General features: G+C 44.3%; 1 protein-coding gene across 1 annotated transcript in view; it reads left to right on the top strand.

Moving 5' to 3' along the window:
- STX11 (syntaxin 11) overlaps window positions 1-23,396 on the top strand; it is a 70,174-nt gene that overhangs the window by 7,005 nt on the left and 39,773 nt on the right. The gene's annotated exons all lie outside the window — the stretch shown is intronic.

Genomic DNA, 23,396 nt, shown 5'->3' with positions numbered 1-23,396 from the left:
TTTTTTCTTCGTTTTGGGTCCCATGGCCTGCTGGGAGAGCCTATTTATTTGGGTCAGGTCAGGGGATCGGGGTTCTGTGCCACCTGGACGGCTGTCTGGGTGGACATCTGTTGTACTGCCCGGGCTGCTAGGCCAGAGTTTGGGCCTATCCCAGGCACTTTTGGCTGCTAGGCTGTCTGAGGGCCTATCCTGAAGCAAGAGAGCAGCATAGGGTTCGCATTGCGGCTTGCAGTCCAACCAGATGTGATGGTTCTGCCAGTGGAAAACCTGTCGTCATCGTCGGTGGTATAGGGTTAAGCTGTCGCCACTAAGGGACCAACCATCTTACCAGGGACCACAGTGAGTAGCTGAAGCAAGTACCGGAGCAGTATTCTCACCAACCAGGGACTGTGAAGAATTGGGAAAACGCAGGTGTCAAGCCAGGGACCCAGTCAAGCGCAGGTGACGCTTGCAGAGCAGCCTTGTGTGCCAAGCCAGGGACCGAGCAGGCCAGTGGGGTGAAGCTTGAGAAGTATCTGGCCTGCCAACCTAGGAACCCAGCAGAGAAGGGGGGGGGGGGGTGACTTTTGAAAAAGATACTAAAGTAAGAAGAGCTCACGGAATTTAGTGGCAGTGAATCAGCAAGTCTAGTGTGCATAGGTGTGCGCAGCCTAATGCATTAGGGTGTGCACTCTTAAGCTCAAACATACATGTATGTGTATGTATCTACATATATATGACCCCGGCACATTGATCTCCCTGCTAGCACAGTGAAAGAGAAAAGGATAAACATTTCTCTTATGGCAGAGCCGGTAAGAGGGAGATCTTTCCCATGTTCCTGTTGCTACACAGAAAGATAACACTAATGCGCATGGGGGGATTAGGGTGTGCCTGGGCACACCCGGCACACCCTGAGCGCATGCCTATGCTAGTGAGAGAGACTGGGCTGTGAGTCCACAAGAAGTGACTGTATACGAGTAAAGGAGTTTGTTACAATTTGTGTTAGGAACTGTTCTAAGACTGTTGCCATAGAAGACAGCGCTCCTACACACGCAGCTGTGGTGTCTTGCTGGATGCCTTTCCCTGCATGGCTGTCTACCTGTAGAAGTCTCGGAGTCTGCCAATTAACATTGCAATTATCTAAGGGTGTCCTGGCACTAAACCCTCTCTTCCACTGTTCTGTTCAAGTGAAAAAAAATCTTTTGGCATTCAAGAAGTGTCTGGCATTACACCCACTATGTCTTGTAACCTACTCTACACAAAAGGATGTCAGCAGCTCCTGGCCCTTGAGGTTCTCATTAGACTAAAGGAGGCCTGGGACCTTGCTACATAGAGATTGGATAAAAAAAGTTGAGTGCAGCATAACCCTTTTGGTAGTAGAATAGTACATTTCATAAAGAAATGTACATATCCTACCAGGGACAGCTGAGGCTGCATGAGGGACAGGTGGGATTGATCTCAAAAGAGGGACAGTTGGGACCTATAGCTTTTGTGTGCTACAGTAATGTACGCAGATAACAGAGCCTAATAATTTTTGCATCTAATTATGTTAGAAAACAGGTTGATGACCTAAGTTTAATATTTGTGGTACATGTTTTAACTTATTTTAAAAGGCGTTTCAGTGAAGAAACAAACCTCTGCCATTGTAAAACTTCAGTGTTGTGCAGACTTTAAAAGAGATCTGTTTTGCAAGCAGAGATCTGATTGATATAAGCCATTTTATCATTATGTATTAAAGTGTTTGTTACCCCCAACTCTTCTTCATATTCCTGATATGTGCCTGCTGTACCATGCACTTGTATGAGAAAGTCTCCTGTTTTCTTTCTAATGCTTCCTTTATGTGCAATCCCTGGTGTTCCTGCAAGTCCCCTTAAGCCTTGTACACGCAATCAGACTTTTGACAGACAAAGCGCCAGATTTTATGTCCGAAGGGCGTGTGCCTGGATTTTGTCTTGCATCCTAACGGTCTGTCATCACACAATTCCCGGCCGAAAATCTGATCGTGTGTACGAGGCTTAACTTTCCTGTCTTTCCTGTTAAAAACAGACCACATCGTGGTCAGTTCTCTAGCTATGCTGGGAACTCGGTGTGCTCTTGTCCGGACATGCACCTGCTGCACAGCCATTTACTGGGAACCTCAGTGTGCTGCCGCTGCTTCTCCTCCCCCCAGCTCTTATGCAGCTGAGAACAGCGGGAATGTGATCGCTTACAACAAAAAAAAAGGGGGGGGGGGGGGAGATGGTAATTTTTTGCATTTAATTTAATCTATTTTAAACTGAATGGTTTGTTTTACAATCACTTTTAAGGTTTTAATGTCTTTTTAAAACCTTAGTTCTCTGAATGGCTTATGATTACATATACAGTGTGTACATGGAGGTGGCAATATATGCTTTTTATAGTGTGTGCATCTCTCCTGCTGCCTGCTCTGTGGAAGAGAAGCCACCAACTCAAGATCCTACAAAATATGGGCAGTGTAGGATTCCTGGTCCCCCTACTTGATGCCCTTAGTGGTTTGATCTATTACTGTATACTGTAGTAATGTCGGGGCTGTCTGGAAATGTCACAACACACAGCAGGGGACTGGAGGGAAAAATCAGTCTGCAGCAAGGGACCAAGGAATTGACAAACCTGAAAGGGTTGGATTCTGAAAAATCTTCAGTTGGCAGGTTCTCTTTCCATACCTCCCAACAGTCCCATGGTCGCGGTGTACAGGGGCTTTGTACCGCATTACTCCATTATATGCTAACAGCCTAGCAGGACATGCATCAGTGTGAACATCCATCCAGCACAGCCAGGGATTGTTGGACAAGCCAGCGGGGGTATGTCCGCAATGAGCGTGAGAGTGAGTGCAGCTGTCAAATCCAACCTCTGATGTCGGGTGGGCAGGGCCAACATGCTTTCCAGGGGCACCGCCCCCTTTCTCAGGCAACCTGTGCCTAGATAAACAGCCATTGTTTATACATTGCTGGCCAGGGAAGAAGGGGGCAGGGGGGGGGAGCAGGACCAATTTTAACTACTGCATGTACACACACAGCGGTGTATAATTCAGGTTTATTATACACTGCTGTGGGTTCACATGCATTAGTTACGATTGGTCCTGCCCCCTGCCACCTTCTCCGGCCAGCAATGCCGGCCGTTTCTCCTATGCACAGGTTGCCTGGCAAAGGGGGTGGAGCCCCTGAAAAGCATTTCAGCCCGCCCACTAACCAACATCCGAGATTGAATTTGACAGCTGCCCTAACTCTCATTGTGGCTGTACCTCCGCCGGCTTGTCCACCAATCCCTGGTTGTGCTGGATGGATGTTCACACTGCTGCATGTCCTGCTCAGCTGCACTCATTCGTTATCTATCTGATGCCTGCATTTTTGCCTTGGTTCCTGTATGCTGGTACTCAAGATCTTAGAACATTAATATGCTATGTTTAATTGGTGTCTTTGCAGTTTTAACAAACCGCTGAACCCTGCACTCTGTATGTAACGCATTCCTGAACCTTGCACTCTGTACGTAATACACTCCTGAATACTTACACACTTAGCGTAATGCACTCTTCCACAGTTTGTGCAAAACCATTTGTAATGGAAGCTTTTTTATTCATTATTATTATTTTGTTTTTACCACGCCCCTTCAGCCCCTCCCACTCTTAAGCATTTAGCCACACTACGTGCAGCACAGGTCACTTCCTCCCTCAAGTGCCCCTCGTTCTGAAGTTCAAGAGTAGGGAGGCATGTCTTTACTACTGTGGAGACTGGCAATGCAGGTCGCAAAAGAAGAGGTTTAGTGTATGTATTGATGGCACAGCAAACAGTCTTGAACAAAATGAATGATAACTTTATTCTTTCCCATAGCACGTTGCAGAAAGCATGTAAAACAGTCTTTTAGAAATATGAGCTGCCTTATTCACTTGGTTCCTGTAATGGACTGCACATCTTCTCTCTCCTGCTTACCACTACTTCCCAACCGTACAGAATCTTCAACTTAAGTCCCAAGAACAATACTCTGAATAGAGTTCCTGGATAGACTCATGGAAATTCCCCCCTGGGTGATCTTTAGCACCCTCAGCCATTGAAGACACTGTTTCTCTGGATATGCCCTCACGTGTACATTTGAGCGACCATCCATGTTTGCCAAAAGAAGGTCCTCTCCCAATTCTTTTCCTCTGTTGGAGGTAGCAGCCTCTCTTTTTAGATGTTGCTGATTCCCATAACTGTTTCCTGCATCTCTCCTCCTGTTAAGACGGGTTCCTCTCCCCAAAAGGGGAGAGTTCTTAAGCTGTATCAGCTGTTGCTTTCCTCTTCCCATCAGCAAGCATGACAGGAAGCATGTGACCCACAGTTATATAGGCCTGTTAGTCCCTGCCCATGCAAATTAATGATAGGCTAGGGATGACCTATACCACTAACTACATCCTGTATCACATCAACCTGTCCTCCAGCACCTCTCACTGGTCAGACTAGGCGTCACTTTAGCAGAATGCAGGTGGTCACACCTCCCCATCCTACACTATCATTCCTCCCAGTAAATCAAACCCAGTCAGGCAAATACCAAAACAGGGTAATGCCTGAAATGTACACTAAGCCTCGGTTCACACCAGAGGCGGCACGACTTGCAGGTCGCCTCACCGAGGCGACCTGCACACGACTGCCCGGGCGACTTTCAAAACGACTTCTGTATAGAAGTCTATGCAAGTCGCCCCAAGTCGCCCCCGAAGTCGTACAGGAACCTTTTTCTAAGTCGGAGCGACTTGCGTCGCTCCCCTTAGAACGGTTCCATTGTACTGAACGGGACGCTACTTGTCAGGCGACCTAGGTCGCCTGACAAGTCGTCCCAGTGTGAACCGAGGCTAAGTCTAAACCTCTCTAATATTTTAGCACACACCTAAGTAGGTGGGTGCTACATAATAATTCAGGATTTATATAGGGCTGACAGTTTACGTAGTGCTTTACAACATAAGGACAGAAAGTACAATTACAATGCAGCTTAATACAGTAGGAATCAGAGAGCCCTGCTTGTTAGAGTTTACAATCGAGGTACACCCACAATCTATTTTTCAGTATGTTTGGAATTATATCGCACTGTACAGTTTTTGAGCAAATACATATTAATTTTTTTTATCTGAAACTTTTTTTTTACCTGGAGATCCTGCCAGTAACAGCGCTAAGCTTGCAATTGGCAGCAGCGTTGTCAGGCTGCAGTGTGTTTCTCCTCAGTTGGCCATTGCACCATTCTCTTGTATAGTCTTAAATTGGGACCCTTGGATAGAAATTCAGCAAATTTTGATTTGTGTGTGGCACTCCCTGTCCAACCAGTGAATTTAGACAGTCCTGCTGTCAGAATGCAATAGCACAGCAGGGAGAATTCCTCTACAAACCTTGCTTGTGTGAATGGGGGAACCCATTTATTTTTTTTTCTTCTTCAACCCAAGGGTTGAAGAAGAAAAAAAAAAAAAAAAAAAACTGTGTATACTCAGCTTTACTTTGGTGACAGAGTTGGTCCTTTTCAAAGTGCATGTTTTGGCTGATTAATTGAACACCATGCACTCCCTTTTTTTTTTTTTTAATAATATCCTATCTGAATTATTGTAATGTATTTTATTTATTTCAGGTACTTGTATAGCGCTGTCAATTTACGTAGCGCTTTACACATTTATATTGTACATTCACATCAGTCTCTGCCGGGGCAGATCCAGAGTCTAGTCTCGGGAGGGGCGCTGCCAGAAAATACGTTTTTTGGGGGGCAATTTATCGGGAAATGGCTGGTGTTGGGGCTTCAATTATCACGTCACCATGGTTGTTATGGTGTCAGGGTGATTGAAGCGCATTACTTCTATTATAGCATTGTTATATAAAATGAAATAGTTCAACTCACCATAATGCAGAATCAGTGGGAGCCCTGAGCGTGTCACTTGCCACGTCACCTGCCACCAGATGTGGATTGTCACTTGCCTGCTACAATTGTCACTTGCTGTGTCACTTTTCTGCTGTGTCACAGAGAGTCAGGCAGCAGAAAGATGTTATCTCTCTGCTGCCCGCGGCTGCCTGCACAGTGAGGGCGGGACTGCATGGATGCAGGGGGGGCAGTGAGAGATGATGTCATCTCCCTGCTCCCCCGCCCGCCGGCTCCCTGATTGGCCAGCAGCCCGCCCGCTCTGACTCTCACCCGCCTGGCCCACCCGCTCTCCCACCTGTGGAGCCAGCCACCCACTCTCTCACCCGCGGAGCCAGCTGCCTTCCTCTCACTTGCATTCTCGGAGGGGGCAACCGCGCCGTTCCCCCCCCCCCCCCCCCCCCCAGATCTGCCCCTAGTCTCTGCCCTCAAGGAGCTTACAATCTAAGGTCCCTAACCCAGATTCATACATAACACATACTAGGGCCAATTTAGACAGCCAATTATCCTACCAGAATGTCTTTACAATGTGGGTACTTTTAAAGCAGAGTGGTCTTGGGAGTGTGTGCCCATCCAAGCAGCACCATGTGCAGTAAAAATGTGTATCAACCACTTGGTTTTTACCGTCCCCTGGCCGCACTTGTGAAAGGAGCCTAAGCACATTTTGAAATGTGAAAGGCATCTCAAGCATTTCTTTTAAGTAAACCAGAGTTCCCTCCCACTGCTTGTAAAAGCAGTCTAGAGGCTAATCAGCCGCTAGGATTGCTTTTTACATGAAAGCTGACTGCTAGCTGAAAAGAATGATACCTAAACCTGCAGGCATCATTCTGTCGCTGGTCCTTGTTGGGCATACATTCTAATGTTCTTTCTTTCATGCAGCCTGTGAGCTGAATGAAAAAAAAAAAAATTGGTAGGTGGGTATGGCCACCATTAGAATACCACCCTTCATCCACCCATGTCTAATGATGGGCATACATGCACTCCCTTTTTTTATTTTTACCTCCCTGGTGGTTTTCCTGAGTGTGGCTTGGGGTTAAATTGCAGTAACCCCGAGCCACACAGGGATTGCATTGCAGGATCCTGGTGCAGATTACTTACCATGTCCCCCCTCTGTGTGCCGAGCCCCTTTCCCTGCGAGCGTTGCAACGCACGGGGGCGGAGCCCAGCGGCAAATTAAAAAAAATGGATAATTCATAACACAGTACACTGTAATCTTACAGATTACATTACTGTATGATATAATGTGATGGCCATCTCATCTTTCGAGACCCTGTGTTAGTGTGCCTTAGGACTGTGTAGTGCTGTACCCTATGCTAATGCTCCACTAGTGTGTGTGTGTGTGTGGTAGCATTTGAAACAGTCACCGATGCAGAGACCAGGTTGGTCAGGACCGGGGGGCCAATGAAAGCGGGTGTCATGCCTAAATCCGCGTTTTCTGCAGAAACGACATGTTCTTTGGGGTGTTCTTTGAGTAGAGGACATACGGAAAATGCCTCTCGTGCAGCCTGTTCACTGCATTTGTGTTTGGAAGGTGGGCCATAGCACCGTTTGAAAACAGAAGGGCTGTGACGATCTCTTCCTGGAATTTGAGGAAGGATCCAGTTTGTCGTGAAGCTTTGTATAGCACAAAAGCGTTCAGCAGAGCCAATTGAAATAAGTATACAGACACTTTTTTTTTTTTTTTTTTTGTACCGGTGTCTGACCTTATGGGCAGTTAGGTATGGCGCCAACAACTGGTAGTTGAGGTCTACCCCTTCCATGTTAAGGTTGTATTTGTGGACACAGAGGGGTTTCTCCACAACGGCAGTCGCAGGAATTTGGACTGTCGTATCTGCGTGCAGGGAGGACAGAATGAAAACCATTCCGTGAACCCCTCCACTTCACTGCTAACAAATTATTACACTTCAAGCAGCCTCTCTCCCCTGTCTAAGTCGGGATTCTACAAGCCGCTGGGGGAAGCGCCGGCGATTAGATCGCACAGTGCCACATGCGCCAATTTCATAATAGCAAAGGTGACTAAAAAGTGGCATGCTCGTGTAATTGTCCACGTACAAGTGGTGCCCCTTTCCGGATAAGGGTGACACCAAGTACCACACAATCTTACCAGCGCTCCATATGCAGTCTGGGCAGTTCTCTGGCTCTACGTGACTTTGAATCTTTTTTCCTCGTAAACCATAAAACTATATGTATAGCCTGTTGCCCTGTCACAGAGCTTATACATCTTGACCCCATATCTGGCACGCTCGCTGGGACGATACTGTTCGATAGACAAGTGGCCAGAAAAACGTAATCAGGGACTCGTCAACGCAGACAACTTGATTGGGAGTAAACAAGGCTGCAGACTGTTGGTTGAAGTGGTTTACGAGGGGCTGAATTTTGTAGAGCTGATCAAATCCAGGGTCGCCCCAAGGACGACAGAGTTCATTACCATTGAAGTGCATGAACCGCAAGATCTGCTCGTATCGTGTCCTGGTAATGGAGGCAGAGAACAAGAGCATATGGTGAATTGGGTCAGTGGACCAATATGACCGAAACGCACTCTTTTTAGTTGTGCCCATGAGGAGGGATAGGCCCAGGAAGGTCTTAAATTCGGAGACCGTAATAGGTCTCCAATCTCTGACAAGGGTCAGCTGGGGACTAGCGGCGATGAATTGACCAGCATACAAATTGCTTTGGTCCACAATAGATCTATAGAGATTCTCTGTGAAAAACAGCGAATAAAAATCAAGTGACCTAAAATAAACTGTCTGCACCTGAATTCTGGTTGGCCAGTGAATGGGGTAAGTACGGGTGCTGCAGAAGTGGTGGGCTCCCAATTAGGGTTGGCAAATGCAGCGGGAAGGGCACTATGGGCTTGATGGTCCTGTGTTTGTCTTCTTGATGGCTGCGGGACACTACTCGTGCTAACCACCTCACCAGCTTGAACTGCCACGTCACCAAGTGTTACTGCAGTGCTGGATGTACGACCAGGATATACTAGGCTGCTGGTGTTTGCCAGCTCATCAGAAGGATGAGCAGTACTAGTACTGGCTCTCTGCTCCATACGAGAGCCCTGCGGTTCTTGCACTTCAACGACAGCGGAAGAACAGGGTCGGGTACGCCTGACCTTGGCAGGGACCACTACTTCGTTGTCAGAGCTATCTGTCAGGGTGCCACTGCTGTCCACCGGTTCGTATTCTGAGCCTGAATCTGACAGATGGGTGCCTTCCTCTTCACTATCTGTCATGCTCAGAAACGTGTAGGCCTCTTCACTACTGTACCTTTTTTTTTTTTTTTTTTTTTTTTTTTTTTTTATTTGATATTTTTGTCTCTAAATTTACTGGTACAGTAGTGAGACTCACAGGAAAAAGAGCTCCTGACTGTCAGCGACTGCTACAAAAAAAAAACTGGCTCAGGCCTGAGACTCTGCGACAGCTGCAGTTATGTGCTTAATGTTTTTGTAAGTGACAGTGATCGATTGATACTGCACTTGGCTGGGCTGGGCGGAGGGGCTAAACGCAGGTGCTAGCAGGTATCTGGGCTGATCCCACAAACACTGCGTTTTTGTGAACCCTAAACTGCTGGGGACGCTAGTATAGATCTGATCAGATATTGATCCATTCAGACCCTATATTACTAAGGGAGGTGTATCGTGCGTGGGTGTTAGCGCTGCTGGCACTAATCTGACGCTGCCTGGGGCGACACAGACCCTGACACTAAAACCTAACTGATATCACCCGCCAGGTGATCAGGGGGTTAAACCTTTATTTAGGTAATATATATGGTGGGTGTCCTGACGCTATTTAAAAAAAAAAAGAAAAACTAGCTAACCAGCGTCACCCTTGACACTAATGCACTGATCACTGGTGACGGGGTGATCAAGGGGTTAAACATTTATTAGATCTAGGGACCCCCCTAACCCACTCAACACTGATTTTTGTCACTGACACCATTACAGTGATCGATCAAAAAAAAACCACTGCACTGGGTGACACAGTGACAGGGGGTGAAGGGGTTAACTGGGGGGGGGGGTGACAAGTGTAGCTACGTGAACTGGTGTCAGTGTAGTGTTGTTGCACTTACTGTGAGAGGTCTCCTCTCTCTGGAACAGGAAAGAGGTCCACGAGGAGAGATGACATCACTTCCCCTGCTGTGTTTACACTTACACATGCAGAGGAAGGATTTCATTTGCCAGGACCGATCACCAAGTCCAGGCCAGATACCATTGGCCTGGGGGTTGATCGATTCTGGATCAAATCTGATTGTAGCAGCCGCCTGGGGGGCGTGCATGAGACGTATAGCTACGATGCTTCGCACAGCCGGGCCAACCTGCCACAGTATAACTGTGGCGGCTGGTCCGGAACTGGTTTAATTTTATAGCAAAAGTGAGTACACCCCTCACGTTTTTTGTAAATATTTTATTATATCTTTTCATTTGGCAACACTGAAGACACTTTGCTACAATGTAAAGTAGTGAGTGTACAGCTTGTATAATAGTGTAAATTTGCTGTCCCCTCAAAATAACTCAACACACAGCCATTAATGTCTAAACTGCTGGCAACAAAAGTGAGTATACCCCTAAGTGAAAATGTCTGAATTGGGCCCAAAGTGTCAATATTTTGTGTGGCCACCATTATTGCCCAGTACTGCCTTTAACCCTCTTGGGCATGGAGTTCACCAGAGCTTCACAGGTTGCCACTGAAGTCCTCTTCCACTCCCCCATGACGACATCACAAAGCTGGTGGATTAATGGATATGTGGACAGGGGATTATAACGGTGCTAGGGTCAAAAGGTATAAAGGAGAAATACACGAAAAAGAGAGGTGTAAAAGGCAAAAAATTACAAAGTTTATTGATAATAATACATGGGTAGAAAATTACACTTAAAGCACTTAACATTTAAAATAAGTACGTATACTGTATGTGACCCAAAGAATGATGAGGTAGGCCAGATGGAGATGGCCGTCGAGTGGGGAGGGCTCGATTTCCTACATGTTTCGCCAAGACATTGGCTTCTTTAGGGAACAAGAGCTCAAAAACTGAATATGTAAAACAGTTCTGTATATGGGATATAGAAAACATCATGTAAGCAAAATTGTTTATCAGTACAGTACTTGGTATACACAAAAAAGAGTTAATATTGTGGCTGGACAGTCATGCGACCCACAGGTCCCACTGAACTCCGGTGACGCAAACGTACCTGGGACGTCGGCGCCAAAGGGGGGGGGGGGCGCACGGAGGCGTCACCGTGGGGGAGCAAGCAGGCCGCGCCGTATAATGTGCCTGCAGGGGGCATACAGTAGACCTGGCGATGGAATGTATTGACAGTATATGAATAATTATACACTTTTACATACGAGAGACTAGAAATAAAACAATTATGCATAAATCGCATTAGGCTAAGAAGATATATAAAAATATAGATATGGATCAGTGTATCTGTATCTCTAGGAAAGGTATAAACTTACGTCTTTCTTTAAAAACGGTAGAATGGAGTGGACACTAAGAGCCTGTGGATAGGTGCACACACACAGCAAGGTAGTCGCCAAGGTAAACGAGATCAGCAATCAGTTGAAAAAGGGCCTAAATAAAGGAGTGGATTGCTTTAGGGGTAATACTGGTGATCACTCTGAACTTCAGGAAAGTCAAGGAGGTACTTACTTAGTAAAGTGAACTGTCAAATAGAAATCTCATGTTGGTGCAGTCACATACATGAAATGCTGAGCTTGAAGATTATAAATCGATTTTTTGAAAAGGGCAGTAATCACAAAATGTCCTACAGAGAGTAGATGTGAAAGAAAGAGAAATTGGAACAATTGGATTTTGTTGAGCAAAGACAGGACTGCTGAGAAGACAGAGAGCATATTACCTAGTCCGCCATATAGCAGACAATGTTGCTCAAGGGGATCGATGCTGACCGAAAAAGTGAATGACAAGTCCAGTGTGACTCCTGTAAAGGATGTTTAGGAGCATGGTAAGTGATACACTAGGGAAAAAGTTGTTGTTAAATGCCATAAAGGAAAGAGATTACCTTATTGCTGTGTGCAGAGCGAGTGCAGGCACGTCCCTCGTCCAACAAGGAACTGAGGGACTGGCCGGTTACTTGTATACCCCCCACACCTGATCAGATGCTGATCAGGTGTGCGGACGCCAAGTGAGGGGCATCCGCGCCTGCGCACAGCGCGATGCCACGGAACTACACGTTCCGTCATGCACCGCGCGCGCATGCTCAGAACAGGCGGACCGTGGGGCGAATGGGAGAGCGAGACGCCACGGAATGGGAGGTACCAAGGCGCCACCCCCTCCCATCAGCCGATGGGAAGCGAAGGACCAGAGAGTCTGAGACCGACGCGGACACCCTGGGCAGACTGAGATCTGCCCTGGGCGTCCGAACAGGCATAAACAGCGCTGGCAGTGCAACTCCCAAGAGGGAAGCCAGCGCCGCGACCACCTGCCCCCCCCACAAAAGGCCCCGAGAGGCCAGAAAACAGATGCGATCCGGCAGTGGGGCAACAAGCGCATGAAAAATAGTGGGCGGAGACACAGGATGGCAGTGGGCCTATGCGCAGTGTCAGTTGTATGGTGGCTATTGATAAGTCGATCACGGAGTGAAGGGGATCGCCGATATGTGATATCAGGGTATGTTTTTATATATTTGGCAATTGTGGGATCTGATGTAAGTAGGGGCCAAAATTGGTTGAGAATACCCTTAATTTGGGTATGTTGATTAGAGAATTGGGTAATAAGTCGTGTCGGTTGTTTAGGGTCCAGTGGTTTGTCGGAAAAAAACAGATCTTTTCTGTTGAGTTTCTTTGCCTTATTAAAGGCTTTTTTCAACAGGGAGTGGCTGTAGCCTCTGTCTAGAAGTCTGTTGTACAGTTCATGTGCAGCCCTGAGGAAATCTTCCTCTCGGGTACAGTTGCGTTTTATCCTCAAGTATTGGCTAAATGGGATGCTCCTGAGAAGAGGCTCTGGATGGGCACTATGGGCGTGCAGTATCGTATTGCCCGAAGAGGGCTTGCGGTAAAGGGCAGTGTAGATTTGGCCATTAGGTTGCACACCAATCTGGAGGTCCAAAAAATGGATCTGCGACTGGCTGCACTCCATAGTGAACCTGAGATTAAACGTATTCAGGGTAAGATATTGGACAAACGAAACTAATTACGGACGCCCAGGGCAGATCTCAGTCTGCCCAGGGTGTCCGCGTCGGTCTCAGACTCTCTGGTCCTTCGCTTCCCATCGGCTGATGGGAGGGGGTGGCGCCTTGGTACCTCCCATTCCGTGGCGTCTCGCTCTCCCATTCGCCCCACGGTCCGCCTGTTCTGAGCATGCGCGTGCAGTGCATGACGGAACGTGTAGTTCCGTGGCATCGCGCTGTGCGCAGGCGCGGATGCCCCTCACTTGGCGTCCGCACACCTGATCAGCATCTGATCAGGTGTGGGGGGTATACAAGTAACCGGCCAGTCCCTCAGTTCCTTGTTGGACGAGGGACGTGCCTGCACTCGCTCTGCACACAGCAATAAGGTAATCTCTTTCCTTTATGGCATTTAACAACAACTTTTTCCCTAGTGTATCACTTACCATGCTCCTAAACATCCTTTACAGGAGTCACTCTGGACTTGTCATTCACTTTTTCGGTCAGCATCGATCCCCTTGAGCAACATTGTCTGCTATATGGCGGACTAGGTAATATGCTCTCTGTCTTCTCAGCAGTCCTGTCTTTGCTCAACAAAATCCAATTGTTCCAATTTCTCTTTCTTTCACATCTACTCTCTGTAGGACATTTTGTGATTACTGCCCTTTTCAAAAAATCGATTTATAATCTTCAAGCTCAGCATTTCATTTATGTGACTGTACCAACATGAGATTTCTATTTGACAGTTCACTTTACTAAGTAAGTACCTCCTTGACTTTCCTGAAGTTCAGAGTGATCACCAGTATTACCCCTAAAGCAATCCACTCCTTTATTTAGGCCCTTTTTCAACTGATTGCTGATCTCGTTTACCTTGGCGACTACCTTGCTGTGTGTGTGTGCACCTATCCACAGGCACTTAGTGTCCACTCCATTCTACCGTTTTTAAAGAAAGACGTAAGTTTATACCTTTCCTAGAGATACAGATACACTGATCCATATCTATATTTTTATATATCTTCTTAGCCTAATGCGATTTATGCGTAATTGTTTTATTTCTAGTCTCTCGTATGTAAAAGTGTATAATTATTCATATACTGTCAATACATTCCATCGCCAGGTCTACTGTATGCCCCCTGCAGGCACATTATACGGCGCGGCCTGCTTGCTCCCCCGCGGTGACGCCTCCGTGCGCCCCCCCCCCCCCCCTTTGGCGCCGACGTCCCAGGTACGTTTGCGTCACTGGAGTTCAGTGGGACCTGTGGGTCGCATGACTGTCCAGCCACAATATTAACTCTTTTTTTTGTGTATACCAAGTACTGTACTGATAAACAATTTTGCTTACATGATGTTTTCTATATCCCATATACAGAACTGTTTTACATATTCAGTTTTTGAGCTCTTGTTCCCTGAAGAAGCCAATGTCTTGGCGAAACATGTAGGAAATCGAGCCCTCCCCACTCGACGGCCATCTCCATCTGGCCTACCTCATCATTCTTCGGGTCACATACAGTATACGTACTTATTTTAAATGTTAAGTGCTTTAAGTGTAATTTTCTACCCATGTATTATTATCAATAAACTTTTGTAATTTTTTGCCTTTTACACCTCTCTTTTTCGTGTATTTCTCCTTTATACCTTTTGACCCTAGCACCGTTATAATCCCCTGTCCACATATCCATTAGTCTTTTGATTATTTGGGGGATGAGGTGCCGCATCCTATGGTACCATCTAGCCACCCTTACACTGTTAAAGCTGGTGGATGTTGGAGACCTTGAGCTCCTCCACCTTCCATTTGAGGATGCCCCACGGATGCTCAATAGGGTTTAGGTCTGGAGACATACTTGGCCAGTCTGTATTCTTTACCCTCAGCTTCTTTAGCAAGGTAGTGGTCATCTTGGAGGTGTGTTTGGGGTCGTTATCATGTTGGAATACTGCCCTGAAGGGAGGGGATCATGCTCTCTTTCAGTATGTTACAGTACACGTTGGCATTCATGGTTCCCTCAATGAACTGTGACCATGACACTCCCACCACCATGCTTGACTGTAGGCAAGACACACTTGTCTTTGTACTTCTCACCTGATCCAAATAAGTTTATCTTGGTCTCATCATACCGCAGGACATGGTTTCAGTAATCCATGTCCTTATGCCGCGTACACACGGTCGGACTTTTCGTCTACAAAAGTCCGACAGCCTGTCCGACAGACTTCCGACGTACCTTCGGCGGACTTGCGGCAGACTTTCTTACGAACGGACTTGCCTACACACGACCACACAAAAGTCCGACGGATTCGTACGTGATGACGTACACCGGACTAAAATAAGGAAGTTCATAGCCAGTAGCCAATAGCTGCCCTAGCATGGGTTTTTGTCCGTCGGACTAGCACACAGACGAGCAGATTTCGGGGTCCGTCGTACTTACGACGTAAAGATTTGAAGCATGTTTCAAATCTAAAGTCCGTCGGATTTGAGGCTAAAAAAGTCCGTTGAAAGTCCGGAGAAGCCCACACACGATCGGATTACCAGCCAGCTTTAGTCCGTCAGCGTCCGTTGGACTTTTGTAGACGAAAAGTCCGACCGTGTGTACGCGGCATTAGTCTGCTTGTCTTCAGCAAACTGTTTGTGGGTTTTCTTGTGCATCATCTTTAGAAAAGGCTTCCTTCTGGGACGACAGCCATGCAGAACAATTTAATGCAGTGTATGGTCTGAGGACTGACAAGCTGACCCCCACCCCTTCAACCTCTGCAGCATTGCTGGCAGCACTGATACGTCTATTTCCCAAAGGCAAGCTCTGGATATGATGCTGACTACGTGCACTCAACTTCTTTGGTTGACCATGGCAAGGCCTATTCTGAGTGGAACCTGTCCTGTTAAATCGTTGTATGGTCTTGGCCACCGTGCTACAGCTCAGCTTCAGTGTCTTGGCAAACATCTTATAGCCTAGGCCATCTTTATGTAGAGCAACAATTCTTTTTTTCAGATCCTCAAAGTTCTTTGCCATGAGGTGCCATGTTGAACTTCCAGTGACCAGTATGAGAGAGTGAGAGAGAACACCAAATTTAACACACTTGCTCCCCATTCACACCTGGGACCTTTAACACTAACGTGTCACATGACATCAGGGAGGGAAAATGGCTAATTGGGCCCAATTTGGACATTTTCACTAAGGCCGGGTTTACACTGGTGAGGCAAATGCTCCGACATTGGGAGCTCATGTCACATGACGTGTGAAAATCAATGTTTCCCTATGGGAGCCATCTTAACTGGTCCGACACAAGTCGGTCCGACTTTGAAAATGTCCCTGCACTACTTTGGTCTGACTTTGATCCTACTTCAGCCCATTGAATATCGTTAAAGTCTGATCGCCGTCTTGCCTGATCCGACTTTGGCATGCGACTTGTGCTCTGATGATCTTGAGGGGGAACTCCACGCCAAATTTTAAATAAAAGACCGGCATGGGTTCCCCCTCCAAGAGCATACCAAGCCCTTCGGTCTGATATGGATTCTAAGGGGAACCCCCTACGTAAAAAAAAGAAAAACGGCATGGGGGTCCCCCCTGAATCCATACCAGACCCTTATCCGAGCATGCAGCCTGGCTGGTCAGGAAAGGGGGTGGCGACGAGCAAGCCCCCCCCTCCTTAACCGTACCAGGCTGCATGCCCTCAACATGGGGGAGCCCGGCAGAAGAGGCCGGAGAGAGCAGAGAATTCGGAAGAGACCCCTGGAGCTGCCTAATAAATTACTTTAAAAACCGGTCTAGTGGTGTGTGGGGGTTTTTTTTTTTTTTTTTTTTCCCCCCCAGGTGAATGGGTAGGGGTACCCCATACTCATTCACATAGGGTGGGGGGCCAGGATCAGCGTGCCCCCCCCATGTTGAGGGCATGCGGCCTGGTACGGTTCAGGAGGGGGGGTGCTTGCTCGCCCCACCCCCTCTTTTCCTCGCTAGCCTGCGTGCTCGGATGAGGGTCTGGTATGGATTTTGGGGAGGACCCCCACACCGTTTTTTTCAGCGTAGGGGGTTCTCTTTAAAATCCATACCAGACAGAAGGACCTGGTATGCTCTTGGAGGGGGAACCCATGCCGGTTTTTTTATTTAAAATTTGGCGTGGAGTTCCCCCTCAAGGTTCATACCAAACACAGTATGGTATTGATGGGGATCCAAGTCGGATCTCCGTTCATTGAAGTCGGATGCGTCTCTGACTTCAAGTCGCAGGGCAAAGTCTGATCCAAAGTAGGACGAGTGTCGTGTCGCACCAGTGTGAACCTGGCCTCAGGGGTGTACTCACTTTTGCTGCCAGCGGTTTAGACATTAATGGTTTTGTATTGAGTTATTATGAGGGGACAGCAAATTAACACTGTTATACAAGCTGTACACTCACTACTTTACATTGTAGCAAAGTGTCATTTCTTCAGTGTTGTCACATGAAAAGATATAAAATTTACAAAAATGTGAGGGGTGTACTCACTTTTGTGAGAGAGAGCTATAACACACACACACCCCACATATATACGGGCGGTCCCCTAGTTACAAACCTCCAACTTATAAACGGAATAAGACAACAGGAAGTAAGAAGAAATCTACCCCTAGGAAGGGAAGTTCACTCCTGTAAGGGTTATTATGGGAAAAAGGTACCTCCACTGATGCTTTATCATCAAGGCTTGTTTCCACAAGAACCCTACATTTTCTAAATCCAATTGTCACAGGGACAGAAGGTGAGGTGAAATCTTCTGAACATTGGCAGAAACAGCAAAACAAACATTACAGGGGTGTTAACCCTTCCCTATGCTATCAAAAAAGCTTAAAAATCGTTTTTTTGGCTGGAGCTACACGTAATAAAAAGTTTCGACTTGCAAACAGATTCAGAACAAACCTACAGACCCTATCTTGTGTTTGTAACCTGGGGACGTACAATTTTTACAGACAGTCTATTGACTGGAATGGTACCAGCTGATTGGAGAAAAGCCAATGTAGCACCAATATTTAAAAAGGGCCCAAAATGCATCCCTGGGAATTACAGACCAGTTAGCCTAACATCAATAGTATGTAAACTCTTGGAGGGGATGATAAGGGACTATATACAAGATTTTAGTAATAAGAACATATCATTAGCAGTAATCAGCATGGATTCATGAAGACTCGTTCTTGCCAAACCAATCTATTAACGTTCTATGAGGAGGTGAGTTGCCATCTAGATAAAGGAAGGCCCGTAAACGTGGTGTATCTGGATTTTGCAAAAGCATTTGACACAGTTCCCCATAAACGTTTACTGTACAAAATAAGGTCCGTTGGCATGGACCATAGGGTGAGTACATGGATTGAAAACTGGCTACAAGGGCGAGTTCAGAGGGTGGTGATAAATGGGGAGTACTCAGAATGGTCAGGGGTGGGTAGTGGGGTTCCCCAGGGTTCTGTGCTGGGACCAATCCTATTTAATTTGTTTATAAACGACCTGGAGGATGGGATAAACAGTTCAATCTCTGTATTTGCAGACGATACTAAGCTAAGCAGGGCAATAACTTCTCCGCAGGATGTGGAAACCTTGCAAAAAGACCTGAACAAATTAATGGGGTGGGCGACTACATGGCAAATGAGGTTCAATGTAGAAAAATGTAAAATAATGCATTTGGGTGGCAAAAATATGAATGCAATCTATACACTGGGGGGAGAACCTCTGGGGGAATCTAGGATGGAAAAGGACCTGGGGGTCCTAGTAGATGATAGGCTCAGCAATGGCATGCAATGCCAAGCTGCTGCTAATAAAGCAAACAGAATATTGGCATGCATTAAAAGGGGGATCAACGCAAGAGATGAAACGTTAATTCTCCCACTCTACAAGACTCTGGTCCGGCCGCACCTGGAGTATGCTGTCCAGTTCTCGGCACCAGTCCTCAGGAAGGATGTACTGGAAATGGAGCGAGTACAAAGAAGGGCAACAAAGCTAATAAAGGGTCTGGAGGATTTTAGTTATGAGGAAAGGTTGCAAGTACTGAACTCATTCTCTCTGGAGAAGAGACACTTGAGAGGGGATATGACTTCAATTTACATATACTGTACTGGTGACCCCACAATAGGGATAAAACTTTTTCGCAGAAGAGAGTTTAATAAGACTCGTGGCCACTCATTACAATTAGAAGAAAAGAGGTTTAACCTTAAGCTATGTAGAGGGTTCTTTACTGTAAGAGCGGCAAGGATGTGGAATTCCCTTCCACAGGCGGTGGTCTCAGCGGGGAGCATTGATAGCTTCAAGAAACTATTAGATAATCACCTGAATGACTGCAACATACAGAGATATACAATGTAATACTGAAACATAATCACACACATAGGTTGGACTTGATGGACTTGTGTCTTTTTTCAACCTCACCTACTATGTGTGTGTATGTGTGTGTGTGTATATATATATATATATATATATATATATATATATATATATATATATATATATATATATATATATATATATATATATATATAATCTATATCTCTCTATCTCTCTCATTTGAATAATCCTGATGTACTGATTGCCTATCTAATTTCTTGAAGCCCGAAAATGCCAGGACAGTACAAATACTCCCCAAATTACTTTTTTAGAAAGTAGGCCTTCTGAGGTATTTAAGAGGCAAGGCATGTTTTTTGAAGTTGGGTTTTTTTTTTTTTTTTTTTCATACTGTTACAGTGCAAGTACAGCGTCATCGTATAACTGATGTGGCGATGACCAGGGACACTGACTGATGACACAGTATGTGTAAAAAAAAAAAAAAAAAAAAAAAAAAAAAACCCAGAGCAAAACCATACCATAGTAACACTGTACCACTCTAGGAAGTTGATCAGAATTTTTTTTTACGTACTATACTTGCTTATAGCAGTGAATTTCACTGCTATAAGCCAATATTTCTACTGAATGACATTGTGTAGACACTGTCCATTGTTGTGATTGGTCACAGAAAATCACATGGTACAAAAGGGCTGTGATTGGCCCTGTCGGTACAATGTGATCCCTGTGACCACTCACAGCTAGCAACACAAATGTATACAATGAAAAGAAGGCTTTAATTGTTTACAACTGTAAGCGGGGTGGTATAGTGAGTGATCAGTCATCCGCTGCGTTTGGTGGACGCAGTGGGTGACAGATTGCACCGAAGCGTAGCTCATTCTTGGGAAAATATCATATGACGTCCTCACAGAACAATAAGGTTCCTGCCCATCTGTCACTTTACAATGACTTGGGCGGGAAGCAGTTAAGCAAGCTGCTAGCAGGCTTTAGCACTTCTTGAAGGTTGTTTAAAGCCCTCTTAAGCCTGCTAGTAAAACTTGTTAAAAAGCTCTTCAAATGCTTTAAAGCTTGCTGTTCACACTGCTCTTATGGAAGATGAAGCACGTGTAAAACAGGCCTAATGCAACCATCTGAACGACCCTGGGCCCTGCAATGCACATTTTGACTGGCATTTGTGGAGCTTCAGAAACACTTGTGAAACACCTGCTTTTGAAGCTACTGTAAATTTGGCCTATTCTATGGTTATAGACATGAGGGAAAAATGCACTTTACTGCAAATAGTTGACCATTTGCACAAGTTCCATGTATTTTATAGAAAGAGGACGTATTTCTCCTGACATGTAGGATCGGTAGATCTGCTTCCTGAAGCCTGTAATATTTAAAGTTTTCTTTCTCTGCTAGCTGCATCACTGATCATACCCAAACTTCCAAGACACGTTTGATTAAGAAACCTTGTAGTGCTAATTCTTTAGGCTAGGTTCACATCTAGTGTGTGTGTGTGTGTGTGTGGTTGATGCATTTTTGGTGTGTTTTCTTGTGTGTTTTTTGCATTTTTTTTTTTTTTGCAGGGGATGCTCAAAATCTGTCTTGTGTCTTAGTGCAGACTTCTGGGAATATCAGTAAACCAATAATACAAAGAGGAATTGACATATCTGGGGGACGTTCCATATATCATCTGTGTACAGAACTCCTTTAGGTAGCCATATTGCATTTTATAGAAAATTATAGTGCTGCAGATAGGAAAGGTAATTTTTTTTTTCTTTTTTTAATAACATTACTGGACCTTTTTGGGAAGTGAGTTAAATCCAGACATGTGCAGGATGAAAAAATTCGTTTAGTTTAGTTTCGTTTTGATTCGTTATTTAACTAAATTCGTTTAGTTAAATTCGTTGCATTCATTACATTCGTTTTCGGAATTTGTTTCGTTTCGTATTCGAATTCGAAAAAATTCGACCGCATTCGAAAAAATTCGACCGTATTCGAAAAAAAACTATCAAATTCGAAAAAATTCTAACACATTGGAAAAAAACAATAACTGAATTTGAAAAAGTAAACTATATATAACCATTTTGCGAAATTTGAAATTCGTATAGAATGAAATCGAATTCCAATAGAAAAGATTAGGATAGAATAGAAAGTATAAAAGAATAGCATAGAAAAACAATAGAACAGAATAGTTTTCTATTCTGTTCCATTGTTTTTCTATGCTATTCTTTTCTATTCTATTCTAAACTTTTCTATTCGAATTTGAATTAATTCTATGCGAAATTCGAATTTCTGAAGATGGCTTCTAAAATTAGAATTTCATATAGAATGAATTCGAATAGAAAAGATTAGAATAGAAAATAATAGAAATAGAATAGACTAGAAAAACAATAGAACAGAAGAGAATAAAATATAATATATATATATATATATATATATATATATATATATATATATATATATATATATATATATATATATATTATATTTTTTTTCTATGCTATTCTTTTTTTATTCTATTCTAAACTTTTCTATTCGAATTTGAATTCATTCTATATGAAATTCGAATTTCGGAAGATGGCTTCTGAAATTCGAATTTTGTATAGAATGAATTTGAATTTGAATAGACTAGAAAAACAATAGAACAGAACAGAATAAAATATATATATATTATATCTTATTCTATTCTGTTCTATTGTTTTTCTAGTCTATTCTTTCTACTCTATTTTAATCTTTTCTATTCAAATTCATTTTATACGAAATTCGAATTTTGGAAGATGGTTATATATATATATATATATATATATATATATATATATATATATATATATATATATATATATATATATATATATATATATATATATATATATATATATATATATATATATATATATATATATATATATATATATATATATATATATATATATATATATATATATACTATTTTTTCTATTCTGTTCTATTGTTTTTCTATTATATTCTGATATTTTCTATTTGAATTCAAAATTCATTATATACAAAATTCGAATTTCGGAAAATAGTTATATAGAAATAGAATGAAATCAAATTCTAATAGAAAAGAATAGAATAGAAAAACAACAGAACAGAAAGAAATATTATCTATCTATCTATCTATCTATCTATCTATCTATCTATCTATCGAATGAATTTGAATAGAATATTTTATATTTTTTTCTGTTCTGTTGTTTTTCCATGCTATTCTTTTATATTATTCAAATTTCGGATAGAATGATTTCGCATTCAAATAGAAAAGATTAGAATAAAATAGAAAAGAATAAAATAAAATAAATATATATATCGTATTTATCGGCGTATAACAAGCACTTTTTTTTCCCCTTAAAATCAGGGGAAAATCACGGGTGCGTGTTATTGCGATCCTGAGCTCGGCTCTTCTCGGCCACTTTCGGCTTCACTCGAGCGCCGCCCGAACCTAGCCGAGTGTACTCGGCTAGGGTCGGATAGCTCCGCTCACAGTCACGCCCATCCCGGACGGGACTACGAGTGGAGCCAAAAGTGAACGAGAGCCGCCGAGAAGAGCCGAGGACCGGCTCTGTGTATTCTGGCTCCGGCGGCACCATTTTCAAATCGCGGTCAGCGATTTTGAAGCTCAGATCGCAGGGGATCACAGGATTTTGCGAGCTGCAAGGCTGCACTGGGGCAAGGCTGCACTGGGATAAGGCTGCAATGGACACTGGGGAAGGCTGCACTGACAAGGCTGCACTGACATGGCTGCACTGGGTCAAGATAATAATGGAAAAACAACTCAGCGCTGACACATAAACAATATAAAATAAATGCAAGCAAGCACAAAGGCAAATTCAACAAAAAACCTCAAATAACATATGAGTAATAAGAGTGCTGCGCAAATAAATTGTCCGTTCAGTAATTGTAGGTAGGAGATGAGATCACCAGTGGATAGTCAAACGCCTAGGGTAAAATCAGAGGTGACTAAAATCCCTTCACCATATAAGGATGGCCCCTCACCTGCAATCTTCGACCTGAAACAGGTCACACAGCATGTAAACCATACATAAGGTAAGCTGAAACAGGCGATAATGACTTCTCATAAAGTTCTCCCACTCTCATCAGATGGCATAGATGGAATATGTAAATAAAGCATAGACAATATAGTGCT

This window comes from Aquarana catesbeiana, linkage group LG04 (assembly GCF_042186555.1).
Source record: "Aquarana catesbeiana isolate 2022-GZ linkage group LG04, ASM4218655v1, whole genome shotgun sequence".
NCBI classification, from domain to species: Eukaryota; Metazoa; Chordata; class Amphibia; order Anura; family Ranidae; genus Aquarana; species Aquarana catesbeiana.
Note: the sequence above shows the minus strand (reverse complement) of the source record. Positions and strands in the feature narration are given on the sequence as shown.